The sequence below is a fragment of the Sciurus carolinensis genome, chromosome 12 (assembly GCF_902686445.1).
Source record: "Sciurus carolinensis chromosome 12, mSciCar1.2, whole genome shotgun sequence".
Classification (NCBI taxonomy): Eukaryota; Metazoa; Chordata; class Mammalia; order Rodentia; family Sciuridae; genus Sciurus; species Sciurus carolinensis.
The window spans coordinates 82,449,142-82,472,551 of record NC_062224.1 but is presented as its reverse complement, the minus strand read 5'-3'; the positions used below and the strand labels follow the sequence as shown (position 1 = coordinate 82,472,551).

The 23,410-nt window shown below is 54.5% G+C and overlaps 1 protein-coding gene and 1 long non-coding RNA gene across 14 annotated transcripts in view; one reads left to right on the top strand and one right to left on the bottom strand.

The window, feature by feature from the left end:
• Nucleotides 1-11,922: 11,922 nt before the first annotated feature.
• Nucleotides 11,923-20,170, bottom strand: LOC124961769 (uncharacterized). Of its 2 annotated transcripts, XR_007104331.1 has the most exons (4): nt 19,546-20,170; nt 19,071-19,174; nt 14,687-14,884; nt 11,923-13,619 (listed from the first exon to the last, which is right to left on the bottom strand). It is a non-coding gene; the product is annotated as an uncharacterized LOC124961769 (long non-coding RNA). The 2 variants fall into 2 exon arrangements; XR_007104332.1 differs by lacking the exons at nt 19,071-19,174; nt 19,546-20,170 and adding an exon at nt 16,638-17,050.
• Nucleotides 19,422-23,410, top strand: part of Cdk18 (cyclin dependent kinase 18) — a 26,095-nt gene continuing 22,106 nt past the window's right edge. For 8 of the 12 annotated variants that reach the window (XM_047520740.1, XM_047520739.1, XM_047520736.1 and 5 more), the window contains exon 1: nt 19,422-19,781. The gene's annotated coding sequence lies outside the window, so the exon portion shown is untranslated. Of the gene's footprint in view, nt 19,782-20,877; nt 20,958-23,410 lie in introns of all 12 variants that reach the window. The other 4 variants (XM_047520735.1, XM_047520734.1, XM_047520733.1 and 1 more) reach the window with 2 other exon arrangements.

Below are 23,410 nucleotides of genomic sequence, written 5' to 3'. Positions count from 1 at the left end.
GGTGTTTTAGCAACAGCGGACAATAGGGCGGCTTAGCGCTGGGAGCTTACTCTGCTTATTTTGGTCTGTGTGCCGGGACATGCCAGGGCTGGGTGTCGACATTTCGGTAAGCCTCTTGCTACAATAGCATTCTCGGCAGCTTCAGTCACTTAGGCCACAATGGTAATCCGCTCAGGAAGGGCTTGGCCCTTGTCACAGCCTAGGATACCATGTTTGGGGCAGGGTGCCAGCCAGCCTCTGCCTGCAGTCCTCCTACTGGTCTGCCTCCCTCTGTCCCCGCATCTCCTATGTCACCTTCTGATGCCCTACAGGCCCACCAACAAGAGCAGGCCAATGGGAGGACGGAGGGCCGATCTCAGTAGGAGCGAATGGAGTTAGACACTAAGATGATCCAGTCAGGTGTTGGGGTAGAAAGGAAGAATGTGGTCTCTTTTTGCCTATAGAGTTATTATTATTTTGGTACCAGGGATTGAACTAGGGTGTTTAACCACTGAGCCACAACCTCAACCCTTTTTCTATTTTATGTAGGGACAGGGTCTCATTGAGTTGCTTAGGGCCTTGCTAAGTTGCTGAGACTGGCTTTGGACTTGTGATCCTCCCGCCTCAGCCTCCTGAGCCTCTGGGATTACAGGCACACCACCATGACTGGCCTAGAGTTTTTAAAATAGGTGTTTTCTTTTTCTTCTCTGAAGAAATCAGGTGAGTGGGGTTTGGTAAGGGGGTAGGGAGGTGGCCATTAAGCCTCTAGAGTTTCTGGAAAGAAAACGAGTGGGGGCTGAGGGTGCTCCATGGTCAAGGAAGACCCCCAGGAATAGCTCCCCAAGGACCAGCTCCTTTTCCCCCTGAGGTTCGGGGTGGGCAGTGAGTCCTGAGTCAGGGTGTAGGGCTTCCTGGTTTTGGAAGCCACTCTGACCCACAGGTCACGGAGTTCTGGGAATGGGAAACACCTCCACCTGATACTCAGCACGCCATACTATTCACCCTCCTCCCTTCTGACACGTTCTCCCTTAACAACCAAGTCACTTTCTCCAGGTTCCGCTCCCTGGGTCAGAGCGAGCCAGCTTCCATTTGAAGGGAACAGAAAACGCCCTAACTGGCTAAACCGTAAAGGACACTTGTTCATTCCAAATGGCTCAGGGACAGAGGATGGACCAACTCAGGGGTGTCACCAAAGGCCCAGTCGCTCCCTATCCGCCCTGTCTTCCTCAGCCCGAGGTCCCGTGGGGCTGACCTGCTCTTGGCACCGTCTCTGTTGGTGCTGATGGAAAGAGCTTCCTTGTCCCAACCTCGCCATCAAGAGCCCTGTCACCCTGGAAGGCAGGATACAGCAGAAATACCCTCAAGGACACCTCAGGGTTGCTAGGGGGTGCCATGTGACTTGGGAGCCTGTGAGGCTTCCAGACCCAGGAGTGGCATGGAAATAGGAGCAGCTGGGAGGGGGAACGGGCCTGGCTACCAGGGGGACCCGACACACACCCTTCCCCGAGGACCCCCACCCCTGGTTCCTCTTCCTGCCTCCCTCCGCACCAGGGCAGCCAGTATCCATATTCCCTCTCAGGGCTGCAAAGGCCACACCCATGTGGCCGATACCCTCCTCATCTATATCTGAAGCCCTGGATCTTTCAACCAACGTCCTGTCCCGGTTGTTATTTATTTTTTTATTTATTTATTGGTTCTGGAGATTGAAGCCAGGGGTGCTCTAACCACTGGGCTACATCCCCCGTCCTTTCTATTTTTTGATGTTGAGACAGGGTCTTTCTTACTAAGTTGCCCAGGCTGACCTTGAACTTGCCGTCCTCCTGAGCCGCTGGGAATCACAGGCGCGCCTGGCTCCTGCCCGGGATCTGCTCTGTTCACAGAGCCTTTCTGCTCAGTGCCCTCAAATTCACCCTCCACGGAAAGAACAAGCGGTCCTCGCCGGACACCGACCATCTCCACTACACGGGCACGCTCACACACACTGCTCAGCTCTCCAGGTGTCCCCATCTTGGGCTGGTCCTTCTCCTTCGCCCTCCACAACACATCAGGCTTGACCCCCTGGTGGTTCTTCCCAAACCTGTGCCCTCTTTCCCAGGTCTCCAGACACTGCAGAAACTTCTCCACCAGCCTCTTTCCCAACACACCCATCCTCCTCCTCACTGGTCACCCCCTCCCTCCAAAACCTTCAATGTCTCCCCAGTGCCCGCATGACCAAATCTACCTCCTTTCTCCTGACATTCAAGGCTCCTTGTGAATCAGCCTCCTCTAACATTATGGGCTCCTCTGCTTTGCTGTGTTACATGCCTCTGTTTGTCACTTACACCCTGAAAGACCCTGAGCTTTCCTGCCTTGTCAATCCCCACAACTTCCCAGGCCTCTCCTCCTGGCAGCCTTCTCTGACCACTTCAGCACCCAACCTCTGTCCCTGTCTGATCCTTGAATCCACTGCCTAGACTCACCTCTGGGGGTGGAGGGCTCTCTGCCCTTAAAAGAATGGTCACTGTCCTCAAACCCTCTGGGATTCTCTGTAGGAATGAGCTCATGTGTGGAAGCACCTGTTTAAAAGAGGTGGTTTGGTGTTTCACCAACAAGGACTGCAGTGGGAATTCTGAGAGAAGCTTTAGGAGGTGTAACCTCCTCAGAGAAAGCGTGAGCAGTAAGGGCAGCTGCTTTTCGGAGACAGCCACAGCCTGGCATCAGAACACACCGTCTCCAATCCCAGCCATCCTGCTCACTAGCTGTGGGGTCTTGGGCAAGTCACTTAACCTCTCTGAGCTCCAGTTTCCTCACCTGAATCGGAGGGTATTGTGCCACCTGCTCCACCTGCATCATTAGAGGATCATGTGAGGTGCTGTGCAAGAAAGAGCTTTGCAAAGTCCTGCAAACAGACCTGGCCAAGGAATGTTTACCCAGTGACCTGGCCACAGTCTGTCCTGCCCCTGGAAGAGGGAGAAAGGGCAAGAAGGAGCTCCGCCTGCCCCAGCGGTATCTCTGCACCAGTCTGGCCTTCGCAGGCTGTGGAGAGAACAGGAGCTGATCAAAGGCCACAGTTGTAATCAGCAGGGGAGGGCAGCTCTCCCCAGGCCCCGGCAACCTGCAGATCAACTCCATCTGACACTTCCAGGCATCCAGCAGGGCCTGCCTGCCCTCTAGTGGACACATGCAGGAGGTGCGCCCGCTTCTGAGCCAACCTATCTACTTTAAGGTATGGTCAGTTATGGCAGAATGCCACTGAGCGCCAGCTGTGGCATGAACTTTGTTGTCCTGTAGAATTCCCAGCAAACTTTTCATATTATATACCCATTTTAAATATGGAGATTCTAAGGCTTAGAGGTATAGAATCACTCAAGGCCTTACAGTTCCTAATGGTGGGGCAGGAATTCCTGTCCAGGCTAGGCTCTGTGGAGCCAGGGGCTCGGAAGATGTAGGTTCATTTTGGGGGAAAGTTTTGTCATGGCAAAATCAGGGCCGCATGGCCGGGCACAGTGGCACATGCCTGTAATCCTAACAACTCGGAGGCTGAGGCAGGAGGATTGCAAGCTGGAGGCCAGTTGCAGCAGTTTAGCGAGGTCCTAAGTAACTTACTTAGCAAGACCCTGTCTCAGAATAAAAAATAAAAAAGGCTGGGGATGTGGCTCTGAGGTAGAGCACTCCTGAGTTCAATCCCCAGTACTGCAAAAGAAAAAAAAAAAAAAAAGAGGGAAGAAAAGAAAAATTTTGCAAAATTGCCTGGGACCCTGGATTCAATTGCCAGCACAAGAAAGGAAGGAAGGAAAAAGAAAAATCATTCTTAGCCAGGAGGGGTGTAAACCACACACCTGTAAACCTAGTGACCAGGGAGGCTGAGACAGGAGGATCACAAATTCAAGGTCAGTCTCAGGAATATAGAAGACCCCAAGCAACTCAGCAAGACCCTGACTCTAAATAAAATATTTTAAAAGGACAGGAGATGTGGCTTAGTGTTAAGTACTCCTGGATTCAATCCCCAGTTTAAAAAAAAAAAAAAAAAAGCATAAAAGCATTCTTAGCTCTTGGATGATACAAAAACAGGTGTCAGTCTATAATTTCCTGAGATAGGAGTCGATCTCTGAAGTATTCGTGCTTTGACTCCTCCCATCTGCTCCTTCTTTGACCCTTTCCCTTGTTCCATTTCTTCTTCCGGTGCCCACAGGGATGTTAGAACCCAAGGTCCTGCTCCTCACCCTCTGACCTCTCTTCTGGGGGACCCATTCATTCAGGGAAACTGGTGCAGGAGTCTCGGGGCTCCATTTCCTGCAGCTCCTGGCCCACCGGCCTTGGTCCAGCAGCCCCACATGGCTCATGGGCCCTCAAGCTTCCATACCTGTTTGTTCTGGAAGCCATTGCCCTTCTTCAAACCCCTAGGAGTGACAGCATGTTAGCGAAACAACTGGTTTTGCCACCTTTCTGATTTAAGTCTAAATCCTGCCTCTGCCACCAGCCAGCGTGTGATCTTTATCTTCTCCCTCTCGGAGCACTCGGTGTGTCCTCGTCTGATGTTGCGATGTTGGGAAATGGGTGTGGTGCTGTCACATGAGGAGAGCCGGGGATCTGGTTCTTGCTCAACACTACACAGCCATGTCACTTGAGGGAGGTCGTGGGGTGCTGGAGGGCTAGATGTTCTCATCAGGATACACAGACCTGGATCTCAGAAGAGAGAAAGATTTGGAAGTCAACAGCATATGAATGGTCCCAGATCCTTGGATGAAGATGATGTCACTCAGAGAGGAAAAGGAAGAATCCTGCGAAACACCTGCAGGACCAGTCTTAACTCTGTGGCCAGCAGGTGGCAGCATAGGCCACCAAAGGGGGCCAATGTGAGAGGCTGGTCTCCCAAAAGATTGACCTCCTGGTTGAAGCTCAATCAGCCGGAGGTAGTGCACGTAGCTTTTGCCAACTGAAAATGCACTGGATGAGGCTCAGCCAGATGTTATCTTGGCGAGAGCACTGAAGTAGGATCTAGAAGGATAGCGCATCTGAGCAGATGAGCTACCAGGTCCAAATCCCAGTTCTACAGTGTACTAGCTATGTGGCCTTGGAAACCCAACCTGTGCTTCAGTCTCTTCAACTACAAAATGGGGACGGTGGGAGCATCTGCGTGCCCAGGGTCGTGTATTAGACAACAATATGTGAAAAGCTTTTAGAACAGTGCTTGGCACACAGAATGTGCTTGGAAATACTAGCCACTAATATTATCTTCAAGATCATTCCTGAATGGGAAATCCTCAGGTCTCTCCTTCCTAGGAAGAAGCCCCAAGACGTGAACCTGGAGCTCAGAAAGAAAGCAGCCATGTCTGACCGGTGACAGGGAGAAGGGGCCTGGCAGAAGCCCACATCCTGTGGCTCCAGGGGCCTCAGATTTCACAGGACATGCCAAGGGAATGGTGGGCTAGGGAGTGTGTCCTCCCCCTTGATGTCCTTCTCACCTGATCAGCAAAGGTCTAGCACCTCCCTTTCTTCAGTTTCCAGTGGTGATTAGCGCTAGATGTGTGTGTGAGTGGGAGTGTGTGTGAGTGGGAGTGTGTGTGTGCGTCCACACGCACGTGCATGCACAGGTAGGGAGAGAAGACTCTTCTCCCTTCACCGTGTTTGTCTCTGATCCTCAAGTCCAAAGGTGAAATAGAAAGAGCCCTGGACTGTAGGCCTGCAGTAGGTGACCCAGGGTCCAGTCCTAGCTCTGTGACTCTGGGTGACTTACTTTCCTGGTGTGATCTCAGGTCTCTAAACTCTAGCTGTCAGATTTCATGGTCTTGGAGTTGACCTGTGAGTCTTCTTCTCAAGTCCTGCAGCTGGACCCGGGCTCTTCTTCCTGGCTCCCCCCTCAGCCCCGCACCCCCTCCAGTGTCCCTGTGAAAGGCTCCCAGGTCTTGTAATGGGTTAAATGGGGGAGGGGTGCAGAGAGGCCCTCGAGCTGTTTCCATTTCCCCTGTGGCTACTTCTCAGGGGTCAGTAGGAGGGCCTAGATTGCCAATTTAGCAACTGCCTGGGCCTCTGGGGACAGGAGTCTAAAAAAAACTAAGGGGCAGACACTGGAGGTCAGGCCTCATGGGCACTCTGAGCTGGAGGGAGGTTTTAGCCCAGCTCTGGGAGCCCTGCCTGGCGCCCATTCAGTCCCTGTCCCAGCCTTCAGCCCTCCCCAGCCGCCAGGAAGGAGGCCACACCGCACTGCCAGTCCCCAGTGGAAGAAAGGAGTCCCTGGGAACTGCAGGGTCCCAACCTTGTGAGGCATTTGAAACCTAGCGGGGCTGGTGACATCGGGAAGACCACACTTGATGGCCAGGAAACCAGGGCTCAAGATCCTCGCCCCAAAGTCCCTCTCCTGGAAGGAGCAGGGCACAGAAGGAATTGCCACTGCCACCTGGAGGTGCTGAAGGACAGACACCGTCCTGCCCGGCTCTCCCGATTTCTTGTAAGCCACAGGGACATGCCTGGGGGATGAGCGGAGAAGCCTGTCCTGGGCCGGGGGAGTCCCCAAAGGATGAAGTGGGGGCCTGATTCTGAGTAGGGGGCACACTTCGCCCTTTCTGGATCCAGGGAATGGAGCCCTAACCGAGTGGCTAGATAATCTGTGAGACCCGCACAACGAAAATGCAGAGCCCCTTGTTCAAAAGTCTTAAGAATTAATTCCGAAGAGGGCTGGAGACGCGGCTCCGTGGTAGAGGGCTTGCCTCGCGGCGCCAGGCCCTGGGTTTGATCCCCGGCACAACAACGACGACGACAAAGAATTCCAGGGAGGCGACCCTAGAACATTCAGTCAAGCGTGGCACCTTCCTAGTGGGGCCCTTCTGAGCACAGGGCCTGTGTGACTGCACATGGTGTGTCCCTGAAGCCAGGCCTTCTGAGACGCTCGGTTCCTAAGCAATGACAAGCGTTAGATTTTTATATGCGCCCTCTCATTTACCTGTCCAACAGCCCTACCGACTAGGCACAATCAAGTTCTCGGTTTTTGGTGTGGTGCTGGGGATGGATCCCAGGCCTTGTGCGCGCTAGGCACGTGTTCTACCGCTGAGCTACCCGCAGCCCACGATCAGTGTCTCTTCGTGGATAAAAAAAAAGCTTAGAGAAATTAACCCCTGACCCAGGGTTGCATACGGTAGTGAGAGGCGTCTGGACCAGGCTCTTCCTGGGTCAGAGATTTTTCTTCCCTTGGGTGGTACTGCCTCTGACCTGAAGAGTCTCAGGGGTCCGGGCGGGCTGCCAGGAAGCATGGCTTTTGAGTGTGGGCACCCCGTTGTGTGGCAGAAGATTGACCTGCCCTAGTGTGAACTGCCCTATGCTGGGTCGCTGGCATCTGGAGGGGCCCTGGAGCTTTGGCACGAGGGTGTTACAAAAAGCACACATGCTCAGGACAGACACACCTGGATTTGTATTAGCACTGACCCACACTAATCGACTGTGAAACTCACTTCACCTGCGAGCCTCGGTTTCCTCATCTGTAAAATGGGATAACAACACCTGCTTCATGTTACCCTGAGGACTAACTGTGATCTGATATATAGAATACCTGGCATGTAATCAGTGCCCAGTAAAGTCCAGTCTCCTCAGCAAAGGCTCTGCCCCCACTCTTACCTTCTCTGTCTTCAGCAAGCTGGTTTGCTGCCCGCTCTCTGCCCCTCTTTGAAGCAGCCCAAATTTCCTCTATCCCTAGACTGCTTCTCCTTCAGGTGCACCTAGAGAGGGAATCCTCAGCTGCTTCCCTCTTAAATAACCTGCAGCATCCACTGGGTTTCTAGGCTTATTGCTGAATGAACGTGCCCAATGTAGGGAAATTTCTGGATTCTTAGAGTCCCAGTGGCCTGACTCCGTCCTGGGGCCTGTGGGGGAGGAGATAGTCAACAGCCTTGGTTCTCATGAAGCACTTGCTTCCATTCCTCAGTGAGGGTCTTGCCCAAGTCCCTCTCTTTCCTCCTCCCACCCCCTTTTAGGGAAAAGAAGGCCCCCCCTTTCTGTGGGGAGCCCCCTTTCCTGGAAGCATCCCACAGGGGTACCTGGCAGGACCAGTCACCTTCTTGTCTCACGGGGTGGTTTGGGTTTCTGAGCTCCCTCATCTCATTTTCACCCCTCTCAGGGCTCCTTCCCTGGGGACAAAGTTCCTTTCCGGTCCCTCCTCCAGGGTGGGGGGATACCTCAGGTCTGGAAAAAAAACACTCAGTCTCCAGAAAAGGGAACCAATTCTCCCTTCCCCTCCCCCAGAACACAGACAGCTGCACCTTCGGCCATTTGGGGTGACGCCTGCCCCTTGCCCTCTCTCCAGGAGCAAATATTGGATCAAGTTCAGCCGCCAGCTGTTTAATTAAGAGCGAAGTCAGCAGTGGTCTGCGGGTTTGTGAACGGCTGGAATCCTGGGAAAGAAGAAATGCTGCGAGACATCGAGGCCCCGGGCCCCGTGGGCAAGTACAGATTCCAGGCCACGAATCCTTTCCTTCCCGAGGCTACCTGAGGCACTGCCAGGTACCTCCTACCCGCGAGACTGGGGTGGGCACCAGGAGTGGCTGGTCCCCTGGAATGGGTCTTTTTTGCCAGGTCATTTGGCACAGGTCTGATTTGGGACCGCTCGGTACATCAGGTATTGTGTCTGGTCACACCTAGTCGCTCAGCGGGACTTACCACTGCGGCCTAGCCACTGGGGCGTTTCCACCTGGTAGTCACTGACACATTCTGATGATTTTGATTGGACATGGCTGTTCATTTGGGTGTAGGATCCCTGGACCCAGCTGAGCACCCAGGTGTGTCAGAGCTGAACAGGCCTGGTGTCTGCCCTGTCATGCACTTAGGCTGCGCTCCTGGGAGTCTCTGGGCACGGGGTTCACCCCTGAGGAAAAGGGATTGTGAGGGTAACCCCCTGCCTCTGCCTCGTTCCCTTAATGTGCCCCCACCCTGCACCTGTCCAGACTGCTCCTGGTTCTTGACCCCTGCTGACCCCTCCCTGTCCTGCTGGGCCCCACTCCCATCCCTTGAGCCACACCTGGCTGCTCTGGGGCCCAAGTCCCTCCCTGGCTGCAGGAAAAGGGGAAGCTGGTCTAGGAGGAAATTAGAGAAATGAGCCGTGACTCCAGGGATGGGTTCGCTGGGGGTGGCCAAGGACTCCCTGCTGGCCCCAGGGGGTTACGGGCTGGGGGCTTGGTTCCTTCAGGCTGAGGCACAACAGCTGGCTTCCCTCCACGACGGGCACATACTGAGCCAGGCCCAGAGCTGGGATTTCTAGCAAGAGGTGAGGGGGCCACAGCCTGCCCGGGCATTTCTCTGGGCTGTGCTAACCTCAGAGGACAACACCATGAGTCACCACCAAAGGCTGTCCACACCTCTCCCTGCCCACATTGAGGGAGGGGGTGCCAAAAATCATAGTGTTGACCTGGGGCACTCGGAGCCAGAACACCCACCCAGGGAGGGCCAGGGCTGGGGGAGATTTCTGCCTGTCAGCAGAGTCAGGTCCCTGGGCACAGCTGGATGCTGGCCACCAATCCAGTGGCTTGGTTTTAATGCGAAATGTCATGCAAATATACGCCAAGGAGCATCCACAGTCTCCACGCACGCCCTCGGAGTTTCAGAGGCTCTGGCCTCTGGGTCTCCCCTGTCTGTCCCCAGTAAGTTCACCTTCCTGCTGGATGATTTTCCCTGTGGCTCTGTCCTTTCCCATTAGGATCCAGAGCGGCGGGAGCATGGAGCATCCAGGCCCCGCCACTACCCTCTGTCCCTTCTCCGCCCGCTTCCTTCTTCATCCTGGGCGGCAGCCATTGGGCAGGCTGCTGAAGCCTGGGGCTTCCTCTCTAGCCTCAGGCTTGTGGTCACGGATGGCTGGAGACCTGTGGGTGCCCAGGACAGGCTCCTCACTTGGCATCTTTTCATCGGGACATCTTTTAAACATTTGTTCAAAATAGGTTTAGAGGGGGCTGGGGAGATAGCTCAGCTGGTAGAGTGCTTGCCTCGTAAGCACAAGGCCCTGAGTTCGATCCCCAGTACCGCAAAAAAAAAAAAAAAAAAAAAAAAAAAAAATAGCTTTAGAAGGGAGGCCCAGGGTTCTGTGGGAGTGGGGAGAGGAGGCGGCCAGGGCCAGCCTTGTCCCTCTTTGCTCCCCAGTCTGGTTTCCTGTCCCCACTCAGCACAGCAAAAGCCCTGCTGTTCAGTCAGCCCCGCCATCGGGTGTCGCTGGAGAAGCTCGACAGTGAGGGGCTTTCTCCTGCCACACATCTGGTTACATGGCCAGGGGGTCTGTATGCCCACCCCCCAGCTGGCTTCCCCCTACTCCAGTCGTGGCTATGAGGCCTCTGGGGCATCTTGTCTAGCTCCTTGTAGACCACTCCTGCATCTTTGTCAGGTTTCAGACCAGTGGAGTGGGTGCGTGTGTGAGTGTGTGTGCGTGGCAGGCGTGGGTGTCCGGCTGTTCTCAGACAGACGGGAGCCAGGACCTCACCACTCCGACCTCTCGGTCTCCTGGGAGCCAACCTGGCCCATTCCTTCTCACCCGGTCCTGGGTGTCCAGTTAGGAAGAAGCAGGGCCCCGTCGCTTCCCTTTCCCAAGGCTCTGGAATCTGCTGCCAAGGTCATGGGAGGGCCTGGGGCCTGGGGGCTGGAAGCTTGCAACTTGCACCTCTAGTCCTCTAGTTACCGTTCTCCCGAGCAGGGCCCAGAGCGAGGCCTCACCTCTGCGCTGACCCTCCCACTGTCTCCCTCTTCCTCCCAGGAGGGGTGGGTGGGTGCCTCCATGAGGTTGGGATTTGGTGTTTAATTATGGAGCAGGAACTTGGCAATGAGGCAGCTCCCAGTAAGGGTGTGTGGTGTCTCTCGGCACCCTGGCTAATGAGATAGTGCCAGCCAGCTGACAGAGGCAGGCTGTGTAATTTACGGGTGCCTAATTACTGTGGAGGCTATTGCTTTTAATGAGATCAAGAGCAAAGGCCTCTTTTTCCCCACTAACCCACTGGCTGGGGAAATGGAGTTCTGGTCTCTCTCCTGTCATGTCTCAACCTGGCTCGCTACTCAGTGGCCCTGGGGGTCCATCCCAACGGTCTTGATTTCTGAATAACTGTTTGGAGCGGGGTCCTGAGCTACTTGGCGCTGGAGAGACACAGAGAGGAAGTTCAAGGTTCCCCAACCACACCTCAGACTAAGTCCCCTTCAGCACCTGTCACAGGAAGCCACCATGATCAGCACACAGGTTGGCCTCACCTATGGATGGTGGCTCTTAGAACCTTTTGAGAATCTCATAAGAGCTCCTCTCTTTTTTTCTGCAGCTAACAATGACTAATACTAACCATCTTCTATGTTCCATGAACTATTCTGTTATTTACGTACATATTCCATCTACCCTCACCGTGACTCTGTGGGAACAGGGCTTATCTTGTTCCCATTCTACAGAAATCGAGACAGAGTGGTGAATTATTTGTTCCTATCACACAGATAATAGGACTTGAATTCAGCAGATGGATCACACTTGAACATGCCAATTTCTAGACACTCTGTCTTTAGAGACATATTCTGTCTCTCTGTCTCCCACGTACCTCTCTCTCTCTCTCTCTCTCTCTCTCTCTCTCTCTCTCTCTCTCTCTCTCTCTCTCCCCCCCCCCCCGCCCTGCCCCGCCAATGTTGGCATGTAATGTTATGGTTTGTAGACCTGATGAAGTTCTGCATGGATGCCCGCCTACAGCTCAGGGGTATAAAACTCCCCCCATTTAGGAGGACTGATCCCAGGTTGGGAGATGCCAAAGGGCAGGAACGGTGATTGGCATCTTGCTCACTGAATGAACTGCACTTACTTAGTGTAAACTAAGGGAAGGAAAGGGGAAAGTGAGGGAGAGAGGCAGGGGACAAGAAGGTCAGATTGGAAATAGTTGGGCAATCTACACAAAGCAAAAGGAGATTCTATTTATTAATTTTAATTTTTATTTTTTGGTACTGGGGATTTAACCCAGGATACTCTACCGCTGAGCTACACCCCCAGATCTCTTATTATTATTTTTCAAAATTTTTGACACAGTGTCTTGCTCAATTGCTGAGGCTAGCCTTGAACTTGTGATCCTCCTGCCCCAGCCTCCCAGGTAGCTGGGGTTATAGACACATGCTACAGTCTGGCCCCCAAATGAGATTCTTAAATAACAGTTCAAAAGTGGAGAAGAGCCACCAGGAGTCCAAGCAGGACCCATCACACCAACTGGATAAAACACACAGATGCTTGCTGCAAGACGTCAGAGGACAGAGGGTTGCCGTTCCCTCGGGGATCAGAGGTGGTGGCAGGACTCGTTGGGTGACGGAGGTAGCGTGCTTGGAGCCCTTCAGGAAGAAGTCATTAAGCGTGTACGCCGTGTCCCTGACATCCACCGGCTTTGTTTGCCTTCTCTCCAGGGCGGCGGGGGCAGGAGGCACGGTGGTGGCTGGCACCGACCTCAGGCTCCTCCTCCTGTCGGCAGCCAGGTACATCCAGGGCCCCTCCCACCTTGCACCCACCCCTCCGCTCCCCACATCCAGGCTCTGCCCGGCTCCTACCTCCTGAACTGCTGTTGGAAAGGTCACCAATCTAGGGTGACCGACTGTTTCTGTTTGTCCAGGGCTTTCCATACTAGAACTGGGAGAGTCCCAGGCAAATCAGGACAGCTGGTCACCCTACCAGTGGCTTCCTAGCTGCCAAATTCAATGGTGCCCTGCAGTCCTTAACTCCTTGACCTCCAGGTGCTTCCCACCTCCCCTTTCTCCTGGTGCCTAAAGTCCCACCTGCTCCTTCTCTTCTGCTTCCTCTGCCCATTTAGTTCTGCCATTTTGGTTCGCCAGCCCCTGGGGCGCACCTGTGACTGCTAGGTACTGGGAATACAAAAGCTAAAGGTGTGATGTCTGGCCTGGGGAAGTTCATAGTCCAGTAAAGGAGACAGGCGTGGAGCCCTGCGCCTCAGGGGACAGACAGGAAGAGCCGTACATAGGGCAGAAGTGCTTCAGACTGGGCAGTGAAGCATGTCCAGACAGCATCGGGGACCATGTGTGTCAAGGAGAAGGTGACTCCTAGAATGGGTTTTGAAGACTGAATAGGAGTTTACTAGGTGAGAGGTGAAGGAGAAAGCCTCTCCAATCCCAGTGGGAATGTGAGGCCTGAGGCGGTGGAACGGTGGTGTGTGTAGTACGCGTAATTTGATGTGGTTGGAAAGCACGAGAGGGAGAAAATCAAGAAGAGCTGCCGACAGAGGCAGGGCCAGGTCACAAGGGACCTCAAAGGCCATGCCTCCATGAAGGGAGCTCCTGAGTGAACCTGAAGAGGCCCAAAGCTCCTGAAAGCAAATGGGAAGAGTTATGTGTGTTTTTAGTCCTGGGAGGGGGTCCTCAGATTTCATTAGAGTCTGAAGGTGAGCTTGGGGACCACGAGGTCCCTCCCAGGAGTCATCAGAAGCAAACGGGCAGAGTAGCCCATTGTCAAGTTCTTGTTAAGGTGACTGACAGCAGCAGAGGTTGTGGGATGTGAACAGAGGCCAGGTTAAGGTGGGCCTGTGGGGTTCGAGCTTGGCCTTCTTCCTTGACCCAGAGCCAAGCTTCCCGAGGTTGTCTGCCACCTCCGTAACACCTGTCCTGGACCCATCCGACAGGCTTCCTGGGTGCTTCTCAAAGACTGAGCCAAGAAGTTCTATTGGTCCCTCAAAGTCTACCTGGCCAGAGACGAAAACAGCACCTGTCTGAGCATGCAGTAGGTACTGAATAAATGTTTCAACTAGACTTGAGGTTAACTCTCTGATGAACTTAGGAGCTAGATTTTAGGTCTTCCTGGGGATTGGTCAATTCTCTTTGACCCAGAAGTGTCATAATTCTTAAGGTCCTCTGAGAGGAAAATCTATCTTTCCTCATTTATTAGTTGAAAAGTAATTACATGCTCTAAGCACATACCACAATACAAGTAGGAGTCTTTGGTCCCATTCTAGAGATAAGCAAACCAAGGCCCAGGACTAAAAGAATGGGCTAAGTGAGTCCAGGGAAGCCAGCTCTCTCCCTTCTCCCCCCGTGCCTGGAGTCCTCTCAGTGACCTCCCCCACCAGTGTTGCCTGCCTCCTCACCTTAGTGACCATTTCAGTCCTGTTGCTAAGGGACACTTTCCCATTTACTCCAGCCCTGTATGGTGGTTTCGTTGCCATGGCAATGCTTCAGCCCAAAGAAAGTGTGTGTGTGTGCGCGCGCGCGTGTGTTTGTGCATGTGTGCGTGCACTTGCAAGTTTGGAAGGTGCTGCTGGATGCAGGGGTGAGTTCTAATTGGTTTCATGGTTGCTAGGGTCAACGGGCTTACGATTGGCTAATTCTGTTTATGTGGCCACCCTGTCCCAGAACCCTCTGGGGATGCAGCTGCTGCCCCACTGAAGTCTGGAGTGGCCGTGCCTGCTGTGTGTGTGTTCACATGCATGCACACATACATGCCTGTGTATATAATGCAATCGGCAAAAAGAGGACGTGATGCTTGGCAGGGAGATGAAGTGGGAAGTCCTGGGCTCTGGCTGGAATCACACTAGAACCAAATCAAAGACAGTTTTCTCCAAATTACACCCACCCCCCATAAATCACTGGAACATAATGATCTGAGTTTCGCCAGAGGAGCAAGAATTGGCTCTACCTGACCAAGTCCTGCAGTCCCCACTGACTCAAACGCCTCAAACCAGTTGGGCCACAGTGGGTCCATCCATGCCCTGGTCTCCGCTGCCAATCTCTCTCCTCCCTGCCAAGGACATACCTGCTCTTGCAGTGAGTTTCTCTATCCTTGCTGGTTTCCCATTTCCCATGTCTTCACTTGATTGAGGAGGGCCCGTGAGCCAAACACCCGTGATCTCCTACACACGCAGACGGCTTGACGGTTCACAAAGCACGGTCACCTTCAGGCCTTTTAATTCTCACATCCCAAGAGGTGGACATTCACATGATTCCCATTTTGCTGAAGAGGAAAACTGAAGCTCAGATAAACAAAGCACCTCTTGTATCTCAGGGGCAGAATCAGATCTCCAGCTTTCCAAGGGCCCTGAGGTGCTTTCGGAGGCTGTGCCTGCTTGGGTGTGGGGAGAGCCAGAGGGGAGGAGAGGCCGTGGGTGGAAAGGAGATTCTCCCTGGCCAGCTCTCCCTGTCTGGAAGCTGCGCCTGGGATAGAGGAAAGGGGCGGACTTGAACTTTGGGTTTTCAGAAGCTATTCAAATGTGCTGCCCACACAGTCTGTAGGGGAGAGCTGTTTCCAGCTTCCCCACTCAGCTCTCAGGCACCCAGGGACGCCTGTCCTAGCTGTGGGGCAGTGGCATGTCACTAGCAGCAAGGAGGAGACCGGATCAGAGCGGGGAGTGGGCTGGGCTGCCGCTGGGCCCGGGCTCAAGCTCTGAGGCCAGCCCGCATCACTGCTGTGCTGCTAGGGCGACCAGGACCTCCCAGGGACGCTACAGACACCATGGGCTGGCAGAGGGAAAGAGCGCTGCAGGGCCCACAGGGAAGGGGCCCCGCCCCCTGCCAACCAGGGTACCCTGGGGGTAGGGTGGAGGTGGGACTCCCAGCTGCCAGGCTCTTGTCTGACCCTCTGCAGGGAGGAGTCAATGGGCTGCGGAGAAGGAAGACAGCATTGACCTGGTGCCAAGTTCACATCTCATCGGAATCTCACAGCAGCCCCAGGGGAGAGGGACTGTTACCATCCCCGAGTTACAGACAGGAAATAAGTCAGAGGTGGCCTGCCCAAGGTCACACAGTCTATGTGGCCTTAAAGTCCAAGGTCTTGCTTGGTGACCAGCAGGGTGGACATCCCTCCTCATTAGAGGCTCTAGGTGGTGTGGCTTCTATTGACCTGGGTTTTTGAGAGACATATGGAAAGAAAATTGGGAGGTGACACCAAAAAGTTTGGAGAGAATTTTTGGAGGGGCCTAGACAGGCAGCAGAAAAATGAGGACATACAGCCCTAAGCCCCACCCACCTATACAACGGCACCCTTCCATGCCTCCCTGCTTCTCCCTGCCCATCTGCACAGGCCCTTTTCTGGGGCTGCCAAGTCTCCATGTCCCATTCTCTGGGCTCCACAGAGACACCCATCTGCAGCCCACCCCTCTCTGTGATCCCAAGAAGCAGGCGATTCCTTCACAACTGATGACATCAGAGATTCTGAAATGCAGTTCCATGTCAGGGATGGGGATCGGGGATGGGGGATGAGCTGGTGGCCGGTTCTACAGTGTTTAGGCTGTCCCTGCTCCCTGTGAATTTGTTCCTGATCTTCTGGGGCAGAGTTGAGGCCTTCTCCTCTGCCCTAGCCAATATTGCCCACACATATGACATCTCTCTGCACATTTCTCTCCCAGTGGACAGTGAGTTGCTTGAAAGCCAGAACTGAAACTTAAAATCATCCCTCTAGTCCAAAGATCAATACAGTCCTTGGCACAGGGCAGTCCATAAGTGTTTGTTGAGTGAACACATGAGAGTAATCATATCTGCTCTTTATTGAGTTCCTATATGAGCCGACCTCTATGCTAGGTCCTTAGCATACATTGTCTCTAATACGAACAACTACACAAGACTGATTTTAGTATCAGATTGCAAAAGGAGACTCAGAAAGGTTAAGTCACTGGCCCAAGATCACAAAGCAATACAAGGGAGTGCTAGGAATCCAGGCACACCTCAGAAGCTCCAGGCCCTGCTCAGCCTATTACATTGGTGCTTCCTACCTTGCCTGTCTTCACTGTCTTACGGTCTAGAATCAAACAGGCGCAGAGCTCTGTGACTCTGTCTCCCAAATCTTTCTGCTCTCCTCGCTGCTGCTACTGCTGCTGCTCTGGTCCAAACCTGCATCATCTTCACCAGGCTCAGCCTCCAAACTGGGGTTTCCATCTCCACATAGTCCTCCAGCATGAGTCCTCCACTCGGCTGCCAAAGACTGTCCCGAGTCACAGACCGGGTGAGATCGCTTGCCTCTGAAATGCTCCGTGGTGCTCATGTTTGGGGGACAGGGTCCAGGCTCCTTAGCCACCGTGTATGTTGTGGGGTCTTCAGGCCCCAGCACCTTGCTCCCTCTGCAGGGTCAGCCCAGCCCAGACTCTAAACTTTAGTCTTCTAGAACTGCACTTGGTCATGGTATCAGACCTCCTGGAAAAAAAAAATCTTCCTCCCTCCCTCCCTCGTCCTCTCCCCTGGTAGCCCTCAGCTCAAGTGCAGCAGAACCACTCTCCAGGATGACCCTGGCACTAACCTGCCTACAACATTGCTATGCTTTGGACCTGAGACGTCCTCCAAGGCCAGTGTGTTAAAGGCTCGGTCCTCAGTGTGGTGCCTCTGGGAGGTGGTGGAACCTTTAAGAGGTGGGGCCTGGGGAGAGGTCCTGGGCTCTTTGGGGGAGTGTGTCCTTGACTGGGATGGTGGAACCCCCACCCCTTCCTCTTCTTCTCTCTTTTGCTTTCCAGCCATGATATGGGCAGCTTTGATCAGCCATGATGTACTATCCTGCCATAGGCTCAAAAGCAGTGGGGCCAATTGAGCGTGGACTGGAACCTCCCAAACTACAAGCCAAAATAAACCTTTTTTCTTTAAAAGTTGATTATCATAGGTATTTGTTACAGCAATGGAAAGCTAACTAATACAAGTATCCTATTAATTTCCCTTCCTTGTTAGAACACAAACTCCTGGAGGGTAGGGACTGGGTTTTATTCATCTTTTGGGCCCAGAGACCTGCCTATTATTCAGCATATGAGAGATATTTAGAAAATATTTGCTGAGACCTCTATCTCATCCCCCTGGCTCCTTGAAACTCTGCCCTTTGGTCAAATTCTCTCTAATCCTCTAGTAAACACAGGTCCTTAGCCATAGTCCTTCCCCCTTCCCTGCCCGCCTTCCCCTACCTCTGCACAGCCTTCCTTCACCCCGGTGTTCTCACTACACACGATTATGGAGTCAGGCAGGTGGCTTCTTCTCCGCAGTCTCAACCCTCCAGATCCAACCACTCTTTGCAACCCTTTAACACTTGGCAGCTTCATTTTTATGAAGTGCTCATGCCAGGAAATCTGCATGCCCTGGCAGAGAAAGCAGAGGTAGCAAAGAGCTGGGAGGCTCTCCATGAGATGCTCCTGCCGACTACCCACGGGTCACTCTCATGCATGAGCCCCGTGTCTTGTTTCTGTGTCCCAGCTGAGGGTGGGACCTTAGGCCGATGTCTTCCAAAAGGAAATTGTTCTACTCTGAACATCTCCCCAGGGAAAGGGTTCTGGTAGAACACAGCACACTGTGTGGCCTAACCCCTCTTCAAGAGACCTTGGCCCCAGATGCCCCTGGCAGGGCAGAGGACACAGACCTCCTCAATTTGGTCCCCCCCTGAGCTGAGGCACACCTCTTCTCACAACCCTCAGAAGGAACCAGGCCTGGGAGGGGCACAGATGAGGACATTGTGTCCTTTATGCCAACCCAGCCTTTTTTTTAATCCCCAGTCAGATGGTGTGGGTTGAAAGGCCATGCATGGACTCCCTCCCACCCAGTCCTGGGGATTAACCCCAGGGCACTCTTCCACTGAGCTATGTCCCCAGTGCCCCACTCCACACATATACACACCCTCTGCCCTTTTTTTTTTTTTTTTTTTTTTTTTTTCAATTGAGACAAGGTCTCTCTGAGTTGCTCCAGCTCACCTGGAACTTGCAATCCTCCTGCCTCAGCCTCTGGGATCACTGGGATTACAGTGTGTTGCAGCGTGGGTGTCTGGCATAATCTGGGTTCTAATCATGACTTGTCACTAACTCCTTTGGGACTTTAGGCCAGTTCAATCTTCTTTCTGGGCCTCAGTTTCCTCTTCTGTCAAATGAACTAGAACTAGTTACTCTGTAAACCTTAAACGAGTCTCAGCTAGCCTGTGGGGTTTAATTCCCAAAGGACAAACTGGGTTACCTTTCAGGATGGGAAGAGTGAAAGATAGTTGTGGTAGTGAGGGTTTTATTGGGACCCTGGAGACATTGAGTTGACCAGGTGAGAACTTAGTCTGGAAGGTAAGTGACAAGTCCCACTGGCAGAATAGAGTCCCAGGGCTACTGCTGTCTAGACAATGGCAAACAGAACCTATGCATGCACATCGGGACACTCGGTGCTAGGTCCAGGATCAGACTCAGAGGTAGGAGAGCTACCTTTAGAGAGCTCCGCTTTGGGGAAACCACCTCTAGGGCTCCTGTCCTGGGGTGATCCAGTCTTGAGGGCCTTATCCCCCTAGTCCAGGCTCTCAGGGACAGCCCTGTGAAGGAAACAGGAAGAGGCACTTGGACCCTGGTTCCCAGAGTGGGAGAAAGGGGTGGGCACCGGGACCGAGGGAGCCCTGGGGATTGGCAGCGGCAGTGGGCAGGGCGGGAGGGACGGGGGCGGAGTCAATTTGTACAGTGAAAAACTCCGGCGGGGGCCGGGCTTCTCCCTTCCTCCTCCTCCTCCTCCTCCTCCTCCTCCTCCTCCTCCTCCTCCTCCCCTCCTCCTCCCCCTCCTCCTCCCCCCCTCCCGCCGCCCTCCTCTCCCCTACCTTCCTCCACCCCTTCCTCTCCCTCCCCTCTCCCTCCTCCTCCTCCTCCTCCCTCTCCTCCAGCTCAGGTTGCAGCTTCTCGGGGAGCCACTCACCTTTCGGGAGCTGGGGAAGCGGCCCCGCGCTGGGGCAGGGACCGACCCCAGCAGGGCTCAGGGCGCAGGGCGCAGGGCGCGGCGCCCAGCCCCGAAGCCTCCGGGCCGTGGCGGGCTGGCGCGCGGCGACCCAGGACACGCGCGGGCGGTGCGGTGAGTGCGGCCGGCGGGCAGCGAGCTGCGCGAGCAGGGAGGTCGGAGGAGGGGGCACCGCGGCGCGGGGGAACCGAGCAAAGGTAAGCCGAGCGGCCCTTAAAGGCGCCTGTCCGCTTCGCCCCGGGCCGAGGGGCTGGAGGGCAGTCCCGAGCTGCGAGGGGCGATCGGCGATCACGAGGCGTGCGTGTGTGCTGGGGGTGGGAGATGCCCGGGAAAGGCCACTCCCAAGTTCCAGGTGCTTAGGAGAGAGGGCTATTTCGCAGTCGCAGAACCCGCGCCCCGGAGGGACTCTCCATCTGGGACTTGCTTTGGCCCCTGGGCTACCGTCGGAACCCTACAAAGTAAAGTTTTCCACCCAATCGAGAACTAGGCGCTTTCTAAGCGCCCTTCCTTCTGGGAGGGGCAAGGGTCAGGAGTCCCCGGTGACCAGAGGACCCGAGAGCGTGGGGCCATATCGCTGCCTGGAAGGGCTTTCTGGGTTCTGGTGAAATTTCCAGATCGGCAGCCTGAGGGGTGGAGGGGGTGGGAGTCCAGAGCCCTGGAGAGAAAGTGGAAGGACACGTGAAACCCTGCAGGTCCCAGCGTCGGGGCTGCGTGTTAAAGATGAGCCGCTGGGGAATGCCTCTTCCTGCTCTGGCCAGCGGGGAAGTCCAGGGGGCAGTGACACCCCTGCCCCATCAGCAGTGCACGAAGGGTTAAGGAAGCATTGGGGAAAGAAGGGTGGGTGGCCTGCTGGGCTAAGGAGGTGTGGCTTGAGGATTCCGCTGTACTTGGGGGAGACCATTAGGAATCTGAAATCCGGATGGGGTATGTGCTGGAGGCATCTGTTCCCAGCGGGGCAGGTTCCCTGAGCAACCACAGGCCTTGCGGTAGGAATCAGGCAAGGAGGCAGTGACCAATTTTCTGTGCCATGGGATGAACACCCTCGGAGGCACCAGTGACCTCTTAATTCTCTGAGCCCTTCCTGGCAGTAGGGATGGGAGATTTGGGGCTGGATTCTGCTGTCTGCCCTGCATCCCTGCCCCCAGCCCAGCCCTGAGCCACCTTCCCTGGCCTTCCCTGGCCTTCCCTAGCTGTGGCCTGTGGCCTGATCCCTGTGACTCACAGACATCACGGACTTGCCCCTACCCTGTCAGCACCCCGTGAGATTCGGCATGTGTGGCCTTCCCCACCCAGGCCTGGGCACACAGCATGTTCCTGGACACTGACCCGAAGGAGTGGAATCCTAGAGGACACCTGGAACCTCTGACTGACAGGCAGGTGCCCAGAGATCCCCCACCTTTAGTTTAGCCTGCCTTGGAAGGAGCCTGGAAAAATGTCTCCTGGGATCAGGAGATTGCAAGAGGCTTGGGCTTGCATCCTGAAGGAATCCTAGAGAGAGGGTCACCTTACCACAGCAAAGCTCTTTGCCAGTCCCCTCCTGGAGATCCTGGAGGACTGCCTTCACCCCTGCCCCATAACCTGGGGATGTCCCTGATGGTGCACTTCCTGCCCATACCCTGCAGGAGGGTGGAAGAAGCTCTCCGTCTTCTTCCCAAACTTAATAGGGTTTCCAAACCAGAGCCGAGAGACATCAATAAGTTATATCTGATTTCTGGATGCCTTAGTGACTGCTGTTTATTGACCATCTACTGAGTGCCAAACAGTGTGTCCCAACAACCATTCCCATTTCACAGGCCAGGAAACTGAGACTGAGAGAAACTTTCCCAAGGTTATATGAAGATGGGATCCAGCCCACCTCACCTGCCCTCAAACTCTCAACCCCTGCCCCAGGACAGGCAGGTCCCAGCTCACACAGGCATCCTCAGGGGAAGGAAGGATGGGGGGTGCTATAAGTAACGAGACTTCCCTCATTGCTTTGTCCTGTACCAGGCCGAGCCAGACCCACTGCGGCTGGCAGGAGAAGGGACCAGATCTAGGGAGCAAGTAGGTTCCTGGTCTGGAATCTCATGAGAGACCGCCCCTGAGGTCTAGAGGAGATGGGCCACCTTGTGAACTGACCTCTGTCCTTTACGCGTGTGGCCTTCCTGTGCCTCAGGAAGCAGGCTCCTCACTGGAGGGCAGAGCCTGGCTTCTGTCCCACCCAGCCTTTCCTCTCTGGGGTCACCTGTTTAGGACTTCTGTCCAGCATCTCTACGGACCCCTCCCCTGATTCCTTCTTTCTTTCCCTAACTGAACTGGGGAGCCGAAGGGGAGGGCAAACCTCGCTCCAGTCATACTAGCTGTGTGGCTCCCTGAGCTGTGTGGCATGGGACAAAGGAGCCTCATTACTCACAGCACCCTTCCACCCTTCCTCCCCTGAAGCCTCCAGGGTGGACTGGGGCCTTCTCCCAGCCTTCTTCCTCATGCGTGAAGTGGGCTCATCGTAGGAAGGATTGTTACAGGAATGAAATGAAATACCGCACGGAGCCTGTAGCAGAGCTGTGTAGCTGGTCACTGTGGCCGCAGTGGTACTGGGAAAGGGAATTTCCTCGTGGTGGCACCGGGGCTGGCCCCGGGGTAGAGACCAAGGCTGGCTGTCCTAACCCCAAAGGCCAAACCCTTGGATGGAATCCTTCCCGATCTTCCAGGTTGGGCAGGAGGATTCTAGATAAGAGAATGAGGGTGGAGTTGGACGGGAACTTTCCAGGGGGGACTAGGAATATGTGCTAGTTCTCAGAGCCAGTAAGGGGGGCACTGGTAGCCATGGAACCGCCAGCCTTCTGCTCCGAGGTGCCTTTGGCAGGGCCTCCTTTCCCTGGGGCAAGAGGACCCTCTCCTTGTACTTAATTATTTGCAGTCCCTGTTCTGCTCTGTTGTCCATGAGGAAATGACTGGCCCAGATCCAGATCCACCTGATTAGCTTCACTCCTTTGGGAAAAAGTCACATTTCTTTTCTCTAGCCCTGTCCTTTCATGACCCCTTTCCTCCCTTGCCCTGGACCCTTCGCCTTTGCCCTCCAGTTGTCCACTGCTGAGTGGCCACTTTTCCATCTCAGGGGGTAGGGACAGGCCAAGGCTGGTCTTATCCCAGCTCCCACAGCTACATGCAGTGTACATATGTGGACATTTGCATGTGCATGCAGGCACGTGTACACACACACACACACACACACACACACAGCCCAGGGATGGCCAGGGACCTGGGATCACTACAGGGTTGGTGGCTGGGTCTTGCAGGAACTGGCCCGTCGTACAGCAGCAGATCGGGAAGAGGGAAAGCAGGGGCACATCTGGACCAGGCCTGTCTGCGGGAGAGCCCATCTGCTCCTGAAGTCTCCAGGGTTTTGGCTGCAGACGAGGGGGGCCCTGGAGGACAGTGTGAGGTCAGCTCTCAGCTAATAGGGTCTTGAAGCTCCCCGACAGCCTGGATGCTGCTGGTGATTCAGGACACCCAGCTTTGGCAACATGGGTCCAAATATTTGAAGGGACAGTGGTGAGATCCTCTTTGCTTGGACTCTTGGTAATTAATGGTCCCACGTAGTGTGTGTGCCTCCGCCCCCATTAACTAACGTCTCCCTTGGAAAAAGAGGGCTGGAGGTAGACAGGATGACCCAAAGGTGGCTGGTTGACGTGTCCTGCATACATGTCTCCTGAGCACCATGGGTGGAGGCCGCGTGAGGGCCTTGGAGTTAGTTTGAACTGGTCCTCTGCCACTCAGTAACTGGTTGCCTTAGGTTAGGTAATTTACCCACCCAAGTTTCAGTTTCCTCAGTTAACATGGGGAGGAT